Source organism: Nanorana parkeri, unplaced genomic scaffold (genome assembly GCF_000935625.1).
Source record: "Nanorana parkeri isolate BGI_ZX_2015 unplaced genomic scaffold, ASM93562v1 scaffold175, whole genome shotgun sequence".
NCBI classification, from domain to species: Eukaryota; Metazoa; Chordata; class Amphibia; order Anura; family Dicroglossidae; genus Nanorana; species Nanorana parkeri.
Genome location: NW_017306443.1, coordinates 281,643 through 303,451, shown reverse-complemented (window position 1 = coordinate 303,451; position 21,809 = coordinate 281,643). Strand labels below are relative to the sequence as shown.

Below are 21,809 nucleotides of genomic sequence, written 5' to 3'. Positions count from 1 at the left end.
GCCTAATTGAAAAATCCTGCTAGTCCACCAAAGATCATCAGTACAGCCTCAGTGTTTTGCATACCAATCCTTTGTCCCCTCTTTAGCGCATTACTTATTTGCATGTTTGAGGTACAGTAGCTGTGCTGTTGCCAAGTGCCAAGTACTCACAAGTAAAGTTGAAGCTCTTTGTTTAGTTACATGCTGTGTGTTGAAGCCCTTGTCATTGATGACACTTACTATCTGTTGGTTTGGGTTGCAGATCTGGTTACACATAGTCAAGGCACAGCACAGCTGATAAGAAGTCATGATGACAATACTACAGTACGTTATATCTTGATAAAAATCAATAAAGGTATACCTATGGGACACTTGATTTTATGTGAATAAGTCATATAGTTCCATTGTGTTAGACAACCCTTATGACCTTGAGTTATACATTGTTATCTGTCATCCAATACCTGCAGCATTGATAGAGTTGTTTGTCAGTTGCCCGTTCATGGAGCAGAATAGCGTTTATCATATATCCTCAAGACACCTACATTGTAGGAGAGCAGGACAGGCAAAGCTGACAATCTCTGGATGAGCTCACATTATTAATCCCCATTGGTTCTGAATAAACTGCAACGCCATCGGTCTCATCATAATACAATTCAGAGGATATAAAAACAAAAAATGCGTTGTAACATCCTTGGCTGGCTTTAGTAAAGACCTAAAGAATATTTTATCCTGATCATGAAAATCTCATATAAACGTTACCATGTCCTTTTCAGTCTGATGCTTTTATTAAAATAATACCTGGCGGTCTTTATTCAGACAGTTCTTGTTACAGTTCAACACTCTGTCCTTGCCTCACTGGCTTTTTGGAGACCACATGTAGCTGACATTACACAGGCATGGCCAGCTGTCACCATTATGAAACCCTCCTGAGAAATGGCAGGCATCCATCACTGGAGAGCATGCGTGCAGACAGGAAGTGGCTACAAAAAGTCTGCAGGAATTTAGCAGCACTCAATGGATGAAACATGAAAACTGTATTTTCTTTGAAAAAGCTGCACTTGTTGATGATATAATGTTTCTTTAGCAAACCAAATGTAATTCAGTGAGGGTTTACACCTACTTTAGTGTATCCTCTAGTCAAAATCTAAATGTATGCCTTCAGATGCATACAGGTGTGGGGTGAGAGATTGTCCTGTGGGTGAGATGCTGATAGTGGTGGTGCAGACATGTTGGTGAGACTAGTTTAAAGTGTGCACTTCTTGCAGGCATAGATAAAGGCCCCATTCACACTGAGCGACATGCGCGTTTTTCCGCACGATTTCGTGATGAACGGCTTTGAGCGACAATGCACATTTTATCGCGCCACGTAGTGCGTTTTTTGGCCGGGACGTCGTCGCTGCTACATTGGGCTGTAACCAATCAACAGTGATTTTAATATGACATAATTCTTTCCTTCCATTTTGCAGTGCAAAATTGACGCTTCTGTAGCACGATATCGCGTGACGAAGTCGCGCAATATCGCCGGTAATGCGTGATTTTGCGCGACACCATAGAGTCTATTGTAGCAGAATCGCACGACATCTGCACAAAAAAGGGTCATGTACGAGCGACAAGCTACTGCGACGAGATACAGGTGACATTGAGCTGTGAGATGTGAACAGCTCCATTGAAATGCATTGGACAAGCTACATAGAGCGAGATACACAATCGCGCGGAAATATACGCGATTTTGCGGCAAAAGTCGCGCGATAAACCGCTCAGTGTGAATGGGGGTGTAAGAGTGGGGAGAAACACGATTATGTAAAGTTCTGAGGGGATAGAGGTGCAGTGATAAGAACATTGGGGTTGTGTTGTGAATGAAATGAGGGGCTTGCAGACACGGTTGGGTTGGTGTTGTGGTGTTGAGAGCAGGGGGGAAGTGAGCAAGTAAGAGATGCAGGGGCAGGGCATGCAGCCATTGTTTTAGAGTGTTTTAGAGTGTAAGGGAAGGCTCTACAGGAGCATTGGTGAGAGCTGGGTAGAGGGCGTGAAGGCTTGGGGGTGGTTGCATGGACAGAATCAATGGTAAGAGAGGGATGGGGTGCGGGTTCTTTGGTGAAAGTGGGGGAAAACTTGCACAGGTGAAGTGGAGAGAGCAGGGGTACTGGTGCCGTGGTGGAAGAGGGTGTGCAGGCATGGAGGGTGACCAGTAAAGGTTACAGAAGCAATAGGGGCTGAGAGAAGAGGGTCTGCAGGTATAGTGGGTGTTGGGCAAATGGAAGGTGAGAGAAGGGGGAGAGTTATGGGCGGTGAGAGAGGCAGAGAGCAGGCACGGTGAGTGGTGAGGAAGGGACAGTACAGTCACGGTGGATGGTGAGAAAAGGGGGTCACAGGCAGGATGTTTGTTGTGGGAAGAGGGGCATTGTGAGTGTCACAGGTAGGGGCACATGTGCCATGGGTGTTGCAGAAAGGGGGGCGCAAGCACCGTGGGAGTTGAGGAAAGGGGCACTAGTGATGTGGGTGTTGAAGAAAGGTGTTAGGAGAAGAAGGTGCATGGGTCAAATGGAAGTAACTTCATTCACTTATTGCCTGGAATTCATTCTTAAAGGGAAATGTTTGCTTATAACATATTCAGACATCATAAAAGTGCCAAAACCAACATATTGCAGTGGATATTTTGTAAAGTTAATTAAGGAGTAAGGACATGAAATGAATAAGTCACCATGGACCAACCTTGTTGTTTTTTGCTAATTTTTATTTGCTTCCTTGGAATGATGTTAGTTAGCTCTTTCCCGTATGATTACGACCAGTATGAGATGTTCTGAAGATATAAAAGCCGATTCCAGCTGGCATGCATTGATTACATTTGGTGCCGACATTATTGGCGCTGAGTTTTCAGTACTAAGAATTTGGAGCATTGTGTTTGTGCGTGGATTTGTCGTGAGAGTATTATTTATTTATTTAAATTAGTTAATGTTCATTGAAGTTTCTCATAAGTTTACGGAAAACAGATTGGAATGAAATACGGTAATACACATGACTCCCTTTAACCCTTTGGCTGCCAGAGCTGTTTTTGTGTCATTTGTACACACGTTTAAAATATACATTTTGGGCCTAAAGATTACTTACAACCTCCCAGAAGGATATATTTCCTGAAAACAGAGACCCGTAAAATGGTGGCAGTTACAATTGTTAATGTCGCAAAATATTAGCACAACTGTTTATCAGACCAACATTTCCAAAAAATACACTTAAGTTCATCTTAGTGCACATAAGCACAATATAATACCCAATTGTTTGATAAATTATAAAAGGGGAGGTTGCGCTGAGTAAATAAATACCAAACATGTCAATCCTGCAATCTGCAAGGAGTTTGCATGTTCTCCCTGTGCCTTCGTGGGTTTCCTCCGCGTACTCCGGTTTCCTCCCACACTCCAAAGACATGCTGGAAGGTTAATTGGCTCCTGTGTAAGTTGGCCCATGTATGCATGTGAGATAGGGACCTTAGATTGTAAGCTCCTTGAGGGTGGGGACTGATGTGAATGTGCAACTATGTAAAGTGCTGCGTAAATTGTCGGCACTATATAAATACCTGTAATAAATTAATAATAATAATCCTCAAAATTGCGTGCGCCTGTGAAATGGAAAAACGAACGCCGGTTGTTAAAACTATCTATAGGTAACGGTTTAAACGTTTTTACCGAACAGATTTATCCATGATTAACTTTAGAATGATTGCTTTCACTCCGACATGCACAATGAAACCCAACATGTGTGACACAGTCATTGTTTTCATACGTAGGCACGCCCAGTGTGTGTTTGCATAAGTACTAGTGTGTACGCAGGGGGCTTTAATATTTTTTTTATATTTTAAGTTTTTCTACTTAATTTAATTGATATCACATAGGGGGCTCACAAACCCCCTATGTGATAGCACTTTAGTGGTGACAGGTCCTCTTTAAAGAGACATTAGGGCCATAATGTCACTTTTGCAGCCCATTGAAGCTGATCAAGCACACATCGTGATAGCTCAGAAACTGGAAGTGACAAAATCATCACTTCCATGTTCAATCAGTGAAGAGGATCAGCCAACTGCTTTGCACATGTACACAAACTACTGGTGGCTAGTCTTACAGGGGTCCGCTGCTGCTGATATATGATGTATGTCGGCGGCAGCAAAATGGTTAATCTGCACTACTACATGTAGCAAATGATATATACTGTCACCCGTTTGTACTTGGTATAAGCCATAAGTGTAAGATGGTAGAAGAGAACGTGGAGAGAAGTAATGGTACCATAAAAGGGGATTAGAAGGGGGGGATACATACAGGTAGTGAAGAGCAGAGGTCTCACCAACAGTGCCCCACAGAAATCGTCAGGTAGTTTATCTCAGAATCTACTAAAAACTGAAATATTTTTGGAGGACTGACCCTTTAATTATTCTATAGCTGAAGTAAAAAAAACATTAGCACATACGTTAATGAAAGCACTCCTTTTGATGTACTGGATTCTAAATTAATTTTTGGAAAGTGGCAGGATTTAATGGTAACTATTTTAGTTCGCGTGGAGGGAAAATGAATGCACAAATTGTCATTTGCGTGAAAAGTCATTTGGTAAGATAAAATAGAAGGGAGTATTTGAGAGCGGCGTGGGCTTTTAACCACTTGAAGACCAGCTGTTTACACCCCCTTCCTCTACAGGCCATTTTTCAGTATTTAGCGTTGCAGTACTTTGACTTGCATTTATTCCGTCATGCAACACTGTACTGAAATACATTTTACAACGTTTTTTGGGGACAGATAGAGCTTTCTTTTGGTGGTCTTTAATCACCACTGCGGTTTTTATTTTTTACTATATTAAGGAAAAATTACTGTAAATTTTGAGAAAAAAAATAAGTTTTTTTTTACAATATGTTAGGAAACATTTATTATTACCCAATTTTTGTGTAAAATATAAAAGATGGGGCCACGTCGCGTAAATAGACATGTCATGCCTTAAAATTGCACGCACCCGCGGTATCGCAAAACACTATCATACCCAAAAATTACCATAGGCAACGCTTTAAAAGCTTTTACCGCTCATCAGTTTAGTGTTATCAGTGATTAATGGCCCTAAAATGATTGCTCTCACTGCGACGTTCGCAGTGATATGTAACATGTGCAGCGTAATTGGTGCAATCGTCATGTTTGCACGCATATATGTATAGCTGGGGACTTTAAAAAATGTTTGTGTTTTTTCATGTGTAACTTGAATTTTTTTTCTGCAACTTTTTTTTTTTTTCCTCCTATGTTTTTTTTCTCCACCTAATGTTATTGTTATCATATAGGGGGCTAAGAAACCTCTATGTGATAGCAAATACCCCTAATGACTCCTAGGGACCCCCAAAGAAGCTAATGAAGCAGATCTCTGCTTCAGCAGCTTCTCTCCAGTTTCTGAAGCTGGAGAGTGACACAAGAACGCAGAAGTAATGTAATATACATTACTTCCTGCATTCTGACCCCGGAGAGGGGATCGGAGGGAGATCGTGTACCGTTCTCCCTCTGATTCCCTGTCACAGAGCTACCATGCTGGTCCCCGGCTTGGGACCACAGGAGGAGAAGGCTGCGGACGGGAGACCAGGTGACACCTGGCCTCGGGACGCCCCAGATACAATATGTATATTTACATTAAAATTGGAGTTCAGCTTCAAATTTTCTTTTGCCCTGGTGCCATTGGGGCTGAACTTATACATCTAATATTCTGAATCTAATATTTTCAGGTGTCACTGGGACAGTAATATAGAGGAAGCTTTCCAATAGGATTTTGGTAACAACTGTCTAAGGGTCCGTTCACACCAAGGCTGTACATTAATCACATTCTGTGCATGCGGCACGGTCAAGCACATTGCGGCTGGGAGGTGTGTTTGGAGTGCTATTCAGATTAATAGCAACGCAATTCACCAACCGCATGCGCAACACATTGTTAATTGCACGGAACCGTACGATTAACTCAGAGCCTTGGTGTAAACAGGCACTAAAAGAAGATTTCCCTTACTCTATAGCAGGGGTGCCCACAAGGTCGATCGCGATCTACCAGTGATCGCGATGTCCTCTCCTCCCCCGTTGGGGCTTCTCTGGATCCCCGCTGCTCTCCCCATCTGTATGCAGCGGGGATGCGAGTAGAAGTGAAGGAACCTGCATCCGGCGGCGGGGGAGGGCGGAGGACGGAGCCGCTGTCACAGACAGAACTAATACTGAGCGGTGAGGAGAGAGACGCTTGGCCAGGATCTGACAGCCGGCGCCTCTCTCTCCCCTCACCGCTCGTCCTTAGTTCTGTGATAGCGGTGCCTGCATTCCGGTCCAGTGCGATCTGCAAAAATAGTGCTTGCAGAATTTTTGCGGATCGCACTAGACTGGAACACATGCACTAATGCAGGCGATGGCACTGTGGGCGAGCGGCCTGCCTGCGGAGCCTGGCTGCGGTGCCATTTACTTCAATGCACCGCCACGCCCCCTCCCGCCCCTGAATGCAGGTGTTTTTTCGTTGGTAGATCTAATTGAGCTCGTCATTTGAAAAGTAGATCTCCAGACGAAAAATTGTGGGCGCCCCTGCTCTAGAGCATGGGTGGGTAAACTCCGGCCCTCCAGCTGTGGTGATACTACAAATCCCATCATGCATCTGTCTCTGGGAGTCGTGGCTGTGAGAATCTTACAATTCCCCATGGGATTTGTAGTTCCACGTCAGCTGAAGGGCAACAACCCTGCTCTACAGAGATCTCCTCTCACTTTTTGTGTCAGGAAGCGAGACAGGAAGCAAAGGGTGGCACAGTGAATTAGTGGTTAGCACTGGGGGTCCCTTGTTCAAATCCTGTTCAGGACACTGTCTGCAAGCAGTTTGTTCTTCCTGTGCTTACGTGGGTTTCCTCCAAGTACTCCAGTTTCCTCCCACACACCAAAGACATGCTGGAAGGTTAATTGGCTTCTGTCTGAATTGGCCCTGTATGCTTGTGAGATTGTAAGCTCCTTAAGGGCAGGAACTGATCTGAATGTGCAACTATGTAAAGTAGTGTGTAAATTGTCAGCGCTATATAAATACCAATAATGTATAAATAATCAAATAAAGGAAATTATCCACAACGGGACTCAGATAGCAAAACAACTGACAGGGGTTTTAACCATTCTATACTCTATCAAAAAAAAGTAAAAGTTTGGGCTTTAGATATACTTTGACAGAATGCAAAATAGAATGCAAAACAGCTTAATGTCATCTGTAACTTGTAGCTCAAGCTTGTCACTGAAACATGACCTATTTTTCCAGCGGATTTTGTGCGATTTGGCCCCAAAAGGCTTTGATAGACTGCCAAAAGAAGCGCTACGTAGTGCACTGTAGCTCAATGTCGCTCAGCTCAAATCAGCGCTTTTTTTTTAATGTAGCTCAGTGTGAACGGGGTCTTATTGATTTTTTTTTTTCTGATGCAACTAATGTAAGTACAGTACCTGGATCTGACTTGGTATCAGCCTCTTGCAATCCTCCATACAGGAGCTCCTAGACTGGGAGTAGGAAGGGCAAGACTCAGAGTAAGCAGAGTGAGCAGAGTGAGCACTGGGATAACCTAATCAGTCGTCTGCTGTTTTCTCGCTGTCCAATCAGCAGGCTGGAGATGAGGAGGGGGCACCGCTGCGGTGTCATTTGCCTGGCTGCGCTGTAAAATGCGGTTGTGTAAATCTCAGGACTGGATGGGCAGAAATACAAGTTGTTTAGTAGCTCCCATATATGTAGTTCAGCTGTGTATTTGCCCGAAGGTCAGTTTTAGGAATGGATTACTCATTTTTTTGATATGGAGTCTTTAGGGTCTCAGTTTGTCCTCTGAATACATACCACTGTCCACTGAACCACGTTGGTAAGGGGGGGTAGTAATGACTTCTGCGTTATCCTGTCTCTGCTAGTTTGGATTTAGTTGCGTAAATCACGGTGACAGCTACAGCACTCAGGAGAGGTAAAAACAGCAGTCTACACAAAGACTGCCACTGTGGAGATAACCGATCTCTTTAGTTGTATATGTCCTTACACGTTGGACATCTTGCTTACAGTCAACACATTGAAATAAAACTGCATTCCTTTGTGCTTATCCGAAGCAGATGGAATATTAATGTATATAAATACCTGCAGGGACCACAGTGGTCTGTGATATCTATACTCAAATCTGCTAAAAGAAGATCTAAATCCAATCACTGAGTTCTCATATAAGCTATATGTTAATAACATTTCAGAATTCAATCTTTTTGGGGGGGAAATAATACCTGGTGGACCTGCCATGAAGGTCCTTTTTCAGGTACCTCCTGTTATAGGGTGACAACACTATGGTCACCCAGTTGGTCAGTGTCCCCTGTGCACCCAATGGAGATGATAAACTGCCATGCTGACGCTTATTGCACAGGCATGTTCTGCTGCTACACGCTGTCCCTGGAAAGATATGTAGACAGGAATTGACTGCAGGGAGGCTGCATACGCAGGGCCCAGAGCTCTGCATTATAAGTGAGGACGCCAAGGAACATTCCACAAGCTGGAGCATAAGAGAGATGAGGTGAGTGACATTAACAAGCAGTTAACCTTTGCAGTGCGGCGGTAGCCCCTTTGCAGGCAGAGTTTTTTTTTTTTTGTTCCTGGAAATACTCTTTAAGACAGTCTATTCACTTTGAATGGCCTTTATAGAGCTTTAAAGGAGAACTATGAGGTGAGTGAAAATCACTGAACAATGAAACTGTCACACGTCGGCTCAACAGATCGGGAAGTGAGCGGACATATACGGTCGCTTGCTCACTTCTCGATCATCTCAAAAGTCTGCCGAAGCCGACCGTTCTCCCCTCAAATGATGTCACAGTTTGCTCCGCTCAGTTGTCCTTCAATGACAGCCCAGCATCCTCAAGGACACTGGGCTGTCATTAAATGACAACAACTGGGCAGAGCCAGCCGTGATATCACAGCTGGCTCCGCCCATTTGTTCTGATTTGTCCGGGACCTGCGGCAGACTGCCAGGTGCCTGACAAATCTAAACAGTTGGGGCGGAGCCAGTGGTGATGTCACAGCTAGCTCTGCCCAATTGTTTATATTTTGACGGAATCTGTCAGAAAGTTTGTCGTGTGCGCACGGGTCAGCGGGTGCCAAGTTTTTCGTTTTTTTTTTAGTATTTTTTATTTATTTAGTATTTTTATTTTTTATTTTCGCCGAGTTGTCGTCACTCAGCGGCATTCGGCTATTCACTCACTGCTGTGCTGCATGTTAGGCCGACCAAAGGCAGCCGATGTATGGCTGATTTAGCCGATGTATGGCTGAAATCAGCTTTACAGAGCTGAAGTGAATAGCCGAACGCCTTTCGGCTCAGTTCATTTCGGCTCGGTAATTCACTCAGCTGCCTTTGGCAGCTTTGTGAATAACCCTCTTAGTGTTTCATTTCTAAATGCATCTGGAAGCAGTATTGCTGTCCTATGGCTGAATGCACACCTTGACATTCAGCAATGTCTAGGTGCTTTCAGCCTAGCTGCTTTTACACAAACAGTAAATATGTGTCCTTGGATTGTTAAGCTCAGTTTGATGCAGCTAATTGCTGCATGTAAATATGGGTAAATACAAGTATATTTAAATGTAAGAGAGATGAATTTGGGAAGTTTGTTTATACTTGCCAGATCAATTTCTTCTGGGTCAGGAACGCCTGTGTGCATGAGGCGTATCACACAAAAAAACGCACCCACACTACAGCACACTGCAACGCATACAGTATTCACACCTGTGGATTTTGGCTGTGCTGTAGGGCATTCCTTATACTTTATATATGCGTTGGGTTGTCATGTAGAATAAGCGGCAACGCAACCCACATACTGCATGTTAACATGCATTGCATTAATACAAGTGCACAACGTAATCGCTATATTCGCTGGTGATTTGCCGCAGCTACAGGTCAAACTTGGTCTATATAATTATGTTAGCGTTCGCTGTTACAAAATGCTCTCCTTCAGCGATTTCTAGTTAAGCCATAGAGGTGAATGCATAGCAATTGTTTTTGGCGAGTTTGTAGTCGATATGAAACGCTGCGTGAACTCAGCCATTTAGCGATTTTTTTAGAAAATAATTTCCTGAGAGAAGAGATTGCTTAAAAAAAGTGGATTGCTGTGAATATATCACCAGCATGACATGGACTACATTAATGCCTGTGTGTAAAAGATGTGTGTTGCTTGAACCCTCACCTAAGAACAGAAAATTGCATTTTTTTTATCATACTCAAAGACATAGGTGTAAAGGCAGCTTTATAACCGTACACACAGGCAGGCTTATGCAATAGAGCAATGAATAGAACAGTGAGGATATGCAGAGTATTGTACCTTCTATGAATAAGTTGTTGACTGTCTATTTTAGCAAACCTATTCATGTAGAAAAGACATTCCCTGGAATTGATAAAGAGTATGTCGGTATCTGCGACAAATTCAAGTATGTGTCGGAAACAGGTAATATTTGTCGCATGTAGGCATTGTGGTGGGACAGAACTGGGGCCGGAGTGTCCATCAGTGCACGTTCAACCCCCCCAGGACCACACAACTTAATTGGTTGCTATGGTGTTGCCAGCTGCACAGGGTAATTGGTTGTTATGGTGCAGTACTTCCTACAGTGTCCTAGCAACCAAGGATGCTGGGCAGCCAAAAGCATTAAAGGAGAACTATGGGGTTAGGGCTTTTCCCCATAGTTCTCCTGAAGGTAACGGGAGGACACAAACTAGCGTCCTCCCGTCACCCAAAGCTCAGTATACGGCGAGCTACAGCTCGCCGTATACTGAGACACAGCAGCTGAGACGGTTACCGACAATTATGTCTGGATCCACCCACACCCACTCACTCACCTCATAGTTCTCCTTTAAAGCAACTAAGGACTCGGTGCAACCAACAGCGTAATAGCAACCAAGGATGTGGTGGCCTGACAACATCCTAGCAACCAGTGACATTGTGGGCTGACAGCGTCCCAGCAAACCATTATACTGTGGGCCAACAGTGTCCTAGCAACCGATGATGTTGTGAGCTGACAACATTCTAGCAACCGGTGATGGAGGTTAGGGGTTTATTTACAGCACTGCTTAGTCCAAAATGACATTGGTCTTAAATACCACCAGTTTTCTTAAATGCAAAGTAGCAGTATTTCTTAATGAAGTTCTCGCAGTCATGGTGACTTAATAGAAAAGTGTCTCAAGAACGTTCTGAACTTTCCGCATGTGTCCGCTTAACCATGGAACTGTCACAACGTTTTTATGAATTTGACACAAAGGGGGTGATTTACTAACCTAAACACACACACACACACCAGGTGTGTGTGATTTTCACACAGCAAAACGTATTTATCAACCAAAAAGTCTCTAAAAGCATATTTCCACTAATGCCATATATGTAAAAATCATGCACATGATGCATATATAATGCTGCTTCACAGTTTAGACAAAAATGGTTAGCTCATGCATTTACATTCCTTGCATTCATCAACGCAAGCAACACAACATAGAGCTAATTTACCCAACATCACCTTGGAATTCCTTCAGGGCTTTGCACAACACACCTGCTGGGTGTGTACACATTACAAAGGTGTTTAGATTCCACCCATAGATCATGCTGGGAGGGAACACACTGCAGAGGTGTATACACGTTCGTGGTGTGTTTATAAGGTTAGTAAATCAACCCCAAAGGCTCTAGATGCAGCAATAATGCCATAATTGTGTAACAAAGGCTTTACCAAATCATCCTCATCATCTGTCACAAGCATTTAAAGGAAAACTTGGGTTGTTTTTTTATTTTTTAAGCTTATAAGTGTTTGATAAGTTCAGATTTTTTTTTACAACTTTTTAATATATATATATTTTAATATAAAGTATTATTCAAATAAATGTTTAATACACCCATGACATTGGCGTCACACAGCACTATGGGTTTGCTAAAAAGAGAGCAAAGCAAATGCTGCCTATAATTCATATCGTGAGCTGTATAGTAGGCTGGGAGATCCCTCCTCCTTTGAGCTTGACCTATTAGACCCCATTTTCTAATAGACAGATGCATAAAGCATATGTGTGTAAACGCGTGTCATGTTAAGCATCTAGAAGCATAAAAAACCATCTAGCCTGACAGATTCTGCAGACCGATCCCTGTATAAAAACAAACGTGGACAGTGTGAATGAGGCCTTACATTTTGTAAAAGTTTTCTGTTAAGCAAAACAGTTAGGCCTCATTCACACGAGAAAAGGCTGGCACGTACAGCTCCGTGCTGCGTGCACGGCCGTATTGGGCAGCTCCCGGGAAGGACAGGTGCTGCGTGTGATTAGTACGCAGCCTCTGTCCTTCTCTATTGGAGTACGCGGACATACGACGCCCTTACGCTCATCCGCCCTGCACGTCCGTGCGGGTGTCCGTACTCGTATGCTGACAGGATGGATCCTGTCTGCATCCGAGCCAGGACACCCGCACCCGTACGGACCTGCACTCGGGGGGTGAGCGTATGGCGGCGTATGGCCGCGTACTCCCATAGAGAAGGACAGGGGATGCGTACTAATCACACGCAGCACCTGTCCTTCCCGGGAGCTGCCCGATACGGCCGTGCACGCAGCACAGAGCTGTACGTGCCGGCCTTTTCTCGTGTGAATGAGACCTAAAGGTTAGACAGGTAACCATGTAAAAGGAACCTGAAAGGAAATGTGAAAGGAAATAAGTCAGTTTGAAATTTCAGATGCTATATTTTTATAATTACCATACATGACTAAAATATTTAAAAAAATTAAATCTGTTTTTTTAGTCCAAAAATAAATAAAAATAAAAATAGTGAAAATGTATCAAAAACTCCGCACACATATACTGTACTTAGAGATGCCTGCACATGCACCTTTTCTCATCAAGTGCAGCACAGCGTCTCCTGGAACCTGTGGAGCGCAATATGTATTTTGCTACCTCCAATTCCAATATTAAACAACTCTGATAACAACTCTAAAGTTTTGAATTTCCTGTAATTTCTGTTTTGGTAACAATGGTCACCAAGACAGAAAGAGGGAAGTAACCCTTACCCACTCTATCCAAAACCTAAAAAAAGTTTGGCCTTTACATACACTTTAACCCTTTTGCTGCTGCCAGTGTATGTCACACATTGGCAGCAGTGCTGCTGGGAATCTGTTTATACTCATATGTGTAAAGTTATTTTCAGCTTTACACTGTAAGTGGTCACTTCCACGAGCTGCCCTCCCCGCCATGTTTCCCAGGCACCACTACCGCTCTTGTCAACATCCATTCCCTAATCTCCTCCCTACTGCATGAAGATTGAAGCCATGATAATTTAGTCACTTACAGGTTCTAAGCTGTCATTCCCAGGCTGGGGAATAAGCCGATCAAGCACGATACAAGCTTTTAAAACATTGTCTATGAATAATTTGGGGCATCGTATTTTTTCACCATTTCTTGGGCGCGCTCAATTTTGAACCTTGACATGTTTGGTATCTATTTCCTTGGTGCAACCTCCTCTTTTATATTTTATCAAAACATTGGGTAATCAATTGTGTTTGTGTGCACCAAAATGAAGCTAAGTTTATTTCTGACTGAAAATTTGGGATTGATAAACAGTTGCACTAATATGCAATATATCTGTCATTTTGGCTTTATGTAGTTTGTATGAGTAGAAAGAGGTGCCAGGAATTGATATGCTACTGCATTGTAAGGCACACACTGATTAATTTGAATATGTGCTATTATAACGGGGGCTTTCACACTGATCTAAGATGCCTCAGTAAAATACAGTAGGGAATTTATCATGCCATATGACATTATGCTTACTTTTAATTAAGTTCAAAAACATATGGGCGAAGCATCTCATACATAAAATCACCTTTGCTTTACTTGCTAGGAAAAGATCTATAAAACATCTGTTGTTCTGAATAATATTTAATATAATGTGATTTTGATTTATTGCTTTGACCGAATCTCATTCTTTTTACCGTCTGTGGTGTGTGGTTTTTTTTTTTATAGGGCAACAATTTGTCAGTGGTAAATACATTTCACCAAAGTCTTGATTTCTTTTTTTTTTACGGTCTTGTTTCACGAAGACAAATTCAATCTGAGTACATATGCACTTGGCAGGACTAATATAGATCACAGGCTTATGCCTGCATTTGCCATGAGTCATTTGGTTTATGGTTTTCTGGCTCAAATGTAAAAAGCTGTCAACAGTGTTTTAAATTGGTCTTTGTTAATTAATGCAGCTTGAGGAGTTGTTCGTCAGGCATGTGTCCCTTTTGTTGCACTCTAACGTGTTCTACTCTGTGGGATGAAAAATGAGAAAAGCCAATTATGAGTCTTCATTTAGTGATCTCTCATAATCTGGGCACCGTACTATGGATGTGAGCCTACTGCATTGTTTTATATTTCCGTCTGTTGCAATGAACAGGAATGTATATTGGATTTTTTTTCAATTACATTTTTAATCAGGTTATTATTAAACATATGCATGTTTTGTTTCCTCTTATCCAAAGCAGGTAGAGCTTTAGGTTCCTTTTCACATGTTTTAATCGTGATTTTTTCTATTTTTTTTCTATAGTTTGGGAAAAGCTGCTGTTTACAGAGCTTCGTAGCTCAAACTGAAATGTACATCCAAGTGAATGAGTCAGATCAATTACTCATTTCTCTCTCTATTTCTTCTTCCTCTGTACAGCGCTGTCTGGGGTGTAAATCAGAAATGGAAGGTCTGAAAGGAGTAGAAAAAGAGTGTTTGCACACGGTTAAGGATCCAGTTCTTCTTCCTTCTTCTTCTTCTTCCTCCTTCTTCTTCTTCCTCCTTCTTCTTCTTCCTCCTTCTTCTTCTTCCTCCGTCTTCTTCTCCTTCCTTCCAAAAGAGTCAACTTGGGTAGAAGGGAAGTATCTCTTATGCAGCCTACTGACTGCACCAGATTGAAGCCTTAAAGGTACATGGTGCTCCTGGGAAATTAGGGCTAGCATGATTTCTTCTTGATTTTTTAGAAAGGAGCCAGGTCCTGCAGATTTACGCCCCTTCCACACAAGCATTGACAGGACATTGACATTGAAAAACTGACAGACGGAGCTGATTGGAGGCCTGATTTTAGTCTTTGGACAGCTAGATCTAAACGGACATGCGTTCATTTACATCTGGTTACCCCCAGCTCTGGCCAGGTCCAGAAAAACAAACAGATTAGAGTTCCATTTTGACGGACCTGACCTTGCCAGATCAGAGATAATCTGATGAAAACGAACTTCAGTAAATATGCGATTGCCCATAGACCAACATGAGTCCGGTAATTTCAGTTTTTCCTTCATGGAAAAATGGAGGAAAAAACTAGATGGACATGAATGTCACAATTTAGACATCGATTCTGATCAGCAGGGTATCTGTGCATGGATCCCCTGTGGATCGGAACTGTAGGGGTCCATCTGAAAGGGGTCTTATAGATCGCCAACTTAAATAAATTGATGAACACTTTTTCCCTAGTATCCTAATCTTCATGTTACTTGGTAGAGCTTAATCATCTCGTCATTTGAATCTATGCCTCCCATATGTAGCTTGTACTCATGTATGCAGAAAGGTTTTTGAACCAGGCCAGCTCTTCCCTGAATTTGCACTGAAGTATGTGGGTGGATAGATGAGAGGATGTAAACACACCGTTTATCTTTCCATTTAAGTGTCAAAAGACTTTTTTACTTCCCCCTTTTTAGTTTTGTGTTTACAAGTCTTTAAGGAAAGCCTTTGTGATTTGGCCACAAGCTATGGTTTAAGAAAAAGATGCCTAATAAATGGTACACTGGAGTATACATTGTTCTCATAGAGGTGGTATCCCTTATGAAATATTAGGTCTTGCATCATTCTTCTGATGCTACCCATATAAGATGGGCATCCAGGGAACTTCATCTGGCTATTTCCCCATTTTTCCCTCCCTTTGAAATCAAATGTGTAACCTGTGCCTTTCTCAAACAATTTGTACAGATTTACCCCATACCTGGCATTTTTACTGGTGATATACTGCTTCATATCAAGTCTGCCTTTGAAGTGGATGAGGAATTCGTTGATACAGATATTTTTCTATATGTGTATACCTTTTTGGTTTTGAGCGGCCTAATTTTGTGGAATCTATCATATGTTTGGTCCCTTCTGGAAGGGCACAAAGAATTGTCACTAAAATGCAAAATATCATTATGATTTGATATTATGTCCTGGGCTTGACGGATCGCATGTTCCTGTCACCTGATAAGCACTACCTGTCACCTGGGTAGAAAGTGCATGGAGTCAAATTGACCAATATCAGTATTGATCAGCACAGAATTTTCTTTGCAGCCCATACTCCTTTTCAGAGCCGTAGCTAGCTCCTTTTGCGATTGAGGCAAGAACCGAAAATTGTGCCCCCCAACAGACGTGTGATGTCACCCGACGCCACGCACACACAGCGTCATCTGACACCATGTGCCCCGCCTCCAGGATGGCGGTGTGCATGTGCAGAATTCGCTGGTGGGCATATCAAATAAAAATTTGTTTTGTTTGACAAAACTAATGAAAACATTTTTGGTTTCCGTTCATTTTGTCCAAAACACATTTTAAGTCTTTGCACATGTCTAATAATATGTGTGCATGAGCGTGAGTGTGTCGGGAGGTGTTTTTTACTATTTATTTTTCATTATCATTTAATTTTTTTAATGTTGGGGAGCTTCGGAGAAATATCAGGGATCTAAACAGAAATAGAAAAAGAAATTGAGGACACGGAGTTCTCAATCTCTTTTTCTGCAGCATCTGTTCTAAATTAATGGAAAGCACTCAGCACAGAGGCTGCCTATTCATTCAGAAACTGGTGATAGTAAAATATTTACTATCATCCAGTTATGAATGGGTAGAAGCCTCTAGAGTGAGTGCTTCCACCCATTGAGAAACTCATGAATGAACAAGAGCATTTCCTGTTCATTGACAACTGGGGACACATAGTACTAGTTGTTTACAAACATTGGGGTGATCACAGAGGATTGGTAAATATCACAGATTTTTACCGATTTTTACCGATCCTCCGCTCTGCCATCCTGAGCGCTGAATCCAGTGGGGGCAGAGGAGGGAGTGCTGAAGCCGGCGGGGGTGGAGGAAGGAGCGCTGTCACTTCAGGATGGCTGAGCGGTGAAAAGAGAGAGAGCCGCCAGATGTCAGATCCTGGCCGAGCGGATGTCTCTCCTCACCGTTCGGACATCTGGATGCAGCTCTCCATTTCTCCTCAGATTCCTGCTGTCTCTGCCCATAAAGGCGGATTCGAGGAGAAGCTGGAGCCTGTGCCGTACGCCACTCTTTTCCCTGCCGAGCCGTGGCTGTGTTGGCTGCCTGGCACCCCTGTTGCCATGGCGCTCTGTGCTCGCATGACTACAGGGGCGAGGGGCTACAGCCCTTCTCCTTTTAGTGGGCTGTCATTAGGAGTCTATCCCTAATGACAGTATAGCCACCATTTACCTAAACAGCCCCCTATCCCTCGGTAGAGTGGTAAATTACAGACCTGCACAGCTTCTTCAAACACTAAAAGAAGCAGTTTTGGATGCATTCATATAAAAAGACATACATTGGCCTGTGCATTTAGTTCTGTCTGGGAAAGCTATTGGCGTAATCACTGACTGCGGCGTCACTGCAAAGTGTTTTGTATTCTTTGTTCATTTTAGCAGGAAGAAAAGTAATTTTTTAGCTTTAATCAATTTCTGAGACACCCAGTGCTAGTGATCCATTTCTGTACTCCACTTTAGAGCTTGTCTGTGCTAAGCCGCACACAGGTCATCAATATAGAAAATATATATGACAATCTATTCATGAAATATAAATATATATGTGTGTGTGTGTGTGTGTGTGTGTGTGTGTAAAAATATCTGAGAAAGATGATATACTTCAGAAGCTTTTCCAAGTTTCATCAGTTTTATTTAAATGTATATTTAAAATTTGAATTTTTCAGGCTTTTATAACTTTAAATCGTTGAATAATTTAATATCAATAGTTTTTTATAGCATTATATTATTTAGTGGGACATAACACAAAATGATAAGCCTTTGGACATACAATGATTCTTTCCTGAGGCTGTTGAGCACGTCTTTGAAGTTACATAAATAGTGATAACACCCAAAGGATGATTTCACTTTTTCTGGAAACAAGTCTCTCATGTGCACAGATCATTCAAGAAAATCAGTGAATTTTTAAACATAGAAAGGGATCAGGAGAACACAGCAAAGAGAAGAATCCTAATTTAAGAAAAAGGAGTAGGTAAAGATAATGGAAAAAAATTATAGCAAATATAAGTAGAAAGAATGTGAGGGGCCCATTGAGATTACTATTATGACTGATTAATGGAGCTTACAAATGCAGGTAGCATTCGGCACTGACTATTAAGGACAACCATAGATGGTTAAGGGTGGTATTTAGATTTTGTGACCAAAAATTTGTGGACATCTAACCTACTATATGGGCAAAGCCGTGTGGACAGTCCTTCAAAATATTGGGCTCTGGTGCTTCCCGTGATGGGTACTTTTGGTGTAAGTTTGATGTGGAATTGGCATGGCCTGCACAGAGTCTTGACTTCAACCCTATTTAACACCTTTGAGATGCATTAGATTGCCAATCTTATCCAAAGTTAGAATCTGGAATTGGAAGGGGATGTCCAACAAGCTCATATAGGTGTGATGGGCAAATGCCCACAAACGTTTGGCCTGGCCACTGTGTAGTTAGTGAATAACGTTTGACTACCGTATCTCTATGACTTCATGTGTTGATTTGTACACTCAGGTGGTGTGTTGGCCTCATTGTCATCCTGGAATATGGGAACACTATGATAAAACTGGCTATGTACCATAGTATGTACCTAGCCCAATAAAATGACATTATGTTCCTTTGCTGTTGTAAAACCATGCAAAGCAACAACTCCCCAAGAAATACAATGTTGGTGGAGACTGGGTAACATAGATCCTGTTACAATCCTTGTAAAGCTTTACTATTTTGTCATTTGTCAACTGTCCAGATAAGTGTCTATCAATTAGTGAGTGTCAGCTTGCGATCACATTTCCTCATTGCTGCGCAGAGTCTAGTTTTGCATATGCTCTCATTGTGAGTTTGTTCCCTTTAAACATTAAATAAAATTGTAATTTGCATGATTGGTGCATCTGTAGTTAATGTTCTGTTTGTCTTATTTGGAATTCTGTTAGTTGCCATATTGTGCTAGGAAAACTCTCATATCAAAAATCTAATTGACATCATTCCTTTATAGCTATTCCTACTGCTGATTTACATTTGCAGCCTTGCTTGTAGTTGAGAATAAGTTACTTTCCAATTGAAATAAATATGTTACTTTCCAGATATGTCTAAAGCGTTGCTCCTGCAATAGTGAACACTGAATACTAGGGCTGCAGCTAACATCGATTAGTTAGCTGATTATTAACTTAAATTAATCGGATGAAATAAAAAAATTAATTCCGTAATTTATTTAAAATAAAATACACAAATGCCACATTACAGACATAAAGTTTACTGCAGAATAAATTCAAGGATTTAAAATAATGTGAATTGTAAAACTCTAAGCCAATATAATAAAATAACACACCCAAAAATGTTTTTCTATTTTTTTTTCAGTTAATTTAACTTTATTGTTTTTTTTATTTGTTTGCATTTTTTATGTTTATTTATTTAACTTGTTTCCTACTTTAAAAAAATTTTTTTAGTGTTTTAATTTTATGTCTCACGGTGTCTGCATGCGGGTGCACGCGTCCATATACTTACCGTGCGTCTCTCCTCGTCTCCCGGACGAAAATACAAACCGCGCATGGACCCGCCCCAAGATGCTTGCAGCCGCCGGAGGCATTTTCGGACGGGAGCGTGCGGTGAAGACACAGGTAAGTTTAAACCGCTTTTTAAAACATTGTTGGCATTTTTTATTTTAGTTTTTTTAATTTTTTTTAATATTTTTTGTATTTTTAATTTTAGTTTATTTAACTTTATTTTTGTAAACTTTTTTTTTTTTTTTACTTGCTGGGAGCAATTGCCAACCTGCTTTTGGATATTTCAAATTGCAGTAGCCAATAGCAGGTTGTCTATTTCTCCCAGCCTCTAGCTGCAGTGGAGGAACGGGGTGGAGCTAAAGCGGCACAGGGGAGGCTGAAACAACACAGGTGTGAAGTGCGGTTCTGTGGTCTGCGGTAAATGTAAAATAACACATTTTTCTCCAGTCCACTGCATGCCACTGGAGGTCACTGTACCCGAGTGCAATGTAAAGCGCTGCTGTATGGAGAAATAAGTGGAGTGTACACCTGCAGCTAGTGTGAATAAACTATTAAGGGGAATGTCGAGTGCCTGCAGCACTTAGTAGTGACCTAGGGGCTGGTGAGAGGAACCAGTAAGCGCAATGGGGTACACAGACGTTCCTACTCGCCACCCATCAGAGAGGTAATTACTGTAAAGCGAAAGGGTATGTTATTGTGATATTAATCTTGATACATTTTGAGATGACCATATCAGTATACTCATGTTATTTTTTTATTTTTTACAGTGGGTAATAAAGATTACTGTTACCACGCAGGTTATCAATTCAGTTAGGTGTGTATGTTTTTTTTAGATGCTAATTTGGCATTTGCATCAAGTATTTTTTTTTTTTTTAAGAGACCGTAACTTTCTGACTAAATCAAAGCAATAGCAGCCATATAGGACAACATTTTTTTTATATGAGTTCAGGTTTTAAAATGTGTGGTGTGCTTATGGCTTCCTTTTTTGTGTGATTATAATGTGCGTATGCGAGTCTATACATTGTCCATTGTTATTTTATAAATAAAACAGGGCCTAGCACTATTGCGGTTTTGCTTTCTTTTGATTTTTATTGGTACCTAGATTTTTTTTTTTTTTTTAAGAGACCGTAACTTTCTGACTAAATCAAAAGCAATAGCAGCCAGATAGGACAAACATTGTTTTAAAACAGGACCTAGCACTATTGCGGTTTTGCTTTCTTTTGACTTTTATTGGTACCTGGATTATGGGGAAGTGCAGATAAAAGGTGGATTAAACTGGAGGATTATTGCCACAGAGATCTCATAAAGTGCTTTTTACAATAGAAAGGTAAAAAGTCTGTTGAGTGACATGTCAGTTTTGGGAGTAGGGTGTGCACTCACATGGAAATGGATTAATAGTAAGTTTCACTGCTTATAAGAAAGACTAGATGTGTGTCCTGTCATATTGGGCCTTATCTATTGGGATTTATTGTATGTGATTATATTTTGTGATACAGGGGGGGGAATTTATCAAAACTGAAGCAGACAGAACCTGGAGCAGTTGCCCATAGTAACAAATCAGCTTCTCTCTTCAATTAGCTTAGTTAAGATTTCAAATTTAAAGTTGCCATGGCAACTGTTTCAAATTCCATCTGCTCCAGTTTTGACACATTCCCCTCACTGTGTTTACTTACATGCACTTTACTTCGATACTGGGGCAGTATCATTAATCGCAATATAGCTGTACGGGTTCAGTTGCACTGTCCTGGGATTACGATGTGACCTGTGATTTAGCAGTCATTTAATGTGAATTGGCACTTCCTCCACCACTTACAGGATCCAAAATACTCTTCTTAGTTGTATTTAAAAAGAAAAGAAAATCCCCAAACAACTATAACATAGACATTTACATCTTTAAAATGCAAATGTCAAATTTAAGAAAACATCACAAAACCACATTCATACCTTGAAAAGTTGTGCAACTGAATACAGCCTGAGTTTGACACAATTGCTTTAACACAGCATTTTACGCTAACATTGGTGGTGTGATTTTATATGCATATATGGAAGCATTACATTGTTTCATTTATGAAATGTGCATGT

The 21,809-nt window shown here is 41.5% G+C and overlaps 1 protein-coding gene across 1 annotated transcript in view; it reads left to right on the top strand.

The window, feature by feature from the left end:
- The window catches only part of CDKL5 (cyclin dependent kinase like 5), a 275,410-nt gene that overhangs the window by 10,024 nt on the left and 243,577 nt on the right, over window positions 1–21,809 (top strand). The window lies entirely within an intron of this gene.